This window comes from Oratosquilla oratoria, chromosome 1 (genome assembly GCF_046742065.1).
Source record: "Oratosquilla oratoria isolate Oo_2021 chromosome 1, ASM4674206v1, whole genome shotgun sequence".
Taxonomy (NCBI): Eukaryota; Metazoa; Arthropoda; class Malacostraca; order Stomatopoda; family Squillidae; genus Oratosquilla; species Oratosquilla oratoria.
Window position 1 is genome coordinate 3,356,560 of NC_134777.1, and position 1,590 is coordinate 3,358,149.

The following is a 1,590-nucleotide window of genomic DNA, read 5'->3' on the forward strand; positions in this document are numbered from 1 at the left end:
TGAGATGAGGAAGCAAAGAAGGGTGTAGAAGAGAAGAAGCAGGCTTTCATAGATTGGTTACAAACTAGGACGAGGGAATCATATGAGAGGTACAAAGTAAAGAGAAGAGAAGTAAAGCATAAGATAAAGGAGGTAAAAGGAGAGCAGATGTGAAATGGGGTAAGAGTTTGACATAATATTTTGAAAGTAATAAAAATGTTTTGGAAAGAAATTAAGAGAGGAAAAGGAGGCGAATCAAGTAGACAAGAAAGGTAAAAGGTGCAGGTGGAGAGATGATAATGGAAGAAAAGGCAATGAGAGGAAGGTGGGCTGAGTATTTTAAGGTGTTGCTAAATGTAAAGGAGGATAGGGATGGAAAGGTAGTTGCAGTGGGAAGTGCTAAGAAAATGAAAGTGAGGAGTGAGGAAAATGGAGAAGTAGGGAAGGATGAAGTGAAAGCAGCTGTTAAGATGATGAGAGCGGGTAAGGTACCTGGGTTGGATGGATGCCATGCAGAATGTCTGGAAAAATGAGGTACAGTTATGGTGGACTGGCTGGTGAGGTTATTTAATGTTTATTTAAGAGAGGGTAGAGTGCCAGAGGAGTGCCTGTATAGTTCCACTTTACAAGGGAAAAGGGGACAAGTGTGAGTGTAATAGTTTCAGAGGGATCAGCTTGTTGAGTGTAGTTGGGAAAGGCTTGTGGGAGGGTCTTAATTGAGAGGATTAGGAGAAAAACAGAGGGAGTAACTGGTGAGGAACAGTGTGGGTTTAGGACAGGTAGGGGTTGTGTAGATCAAATATTTGTGGTAAGACAGACATGTGAGAAAGCTATAGGAAAAGGTAAGGATGTATTTTGGGTTTTTATGAATCTGGAAAAGGCTTATGACAGGGTAGACAGGAAGGCACTGTGGGAGGTATTGCAAATATATGGGATAGGAGGAAAGCTGTTAAGAGCAGTCAAGAGTTTTTACGAGAGTAGCAGAGCTTGTGTTAGGATTAGAAATGGAGAGTATGAGTGGTTCGAATTAAAAGTGGGACTTCGTCAGGGATGTGTTTTGTTGCCTTGGCCGTTTAATTCATACATGGATAGGGTGATACGAGAGGTAAATGCAAGGGTATTGGGTCAGGGATTGGAGATGATTAAAGAAAATGGAGAAAAGTGGTATTTAAGCCAGTTGTTGTTTACTGACAACACTGCACTTGTAGCAGGATCAGAGGAGGGATTGAGGAAGTTAGTGACAGAGTTTGGGAAGGTGTGCGAAAGAAGGAAACTGAAGATAAATGTGGGTAAAAATAAGGTGATGAGATGTACAAGGGGAGAGAGTGGCAGCAGACTGGAAGTGAGTATTAAGGGGGAGAGACTGGAGAAAGTGAATAGTTTTAGATACTTGGGTGCGAATGTGGCAGGAAAGGGAGGAGTGTGGGTGGAGGTAGAATGTAGATTGAAAGAAGCGAGTAAATACCTTGAGGGATTAAAAAGTGTAATGAGAAATAGACATTTGGGAATGTATATTAAGATGAGATTGTATGAAGGAGTGATTGTGTCGACAGCACTGTACCAGGCAGAAACATGGAACATAAAATTGGAAGAGAGAAGGAGTTTGAATGT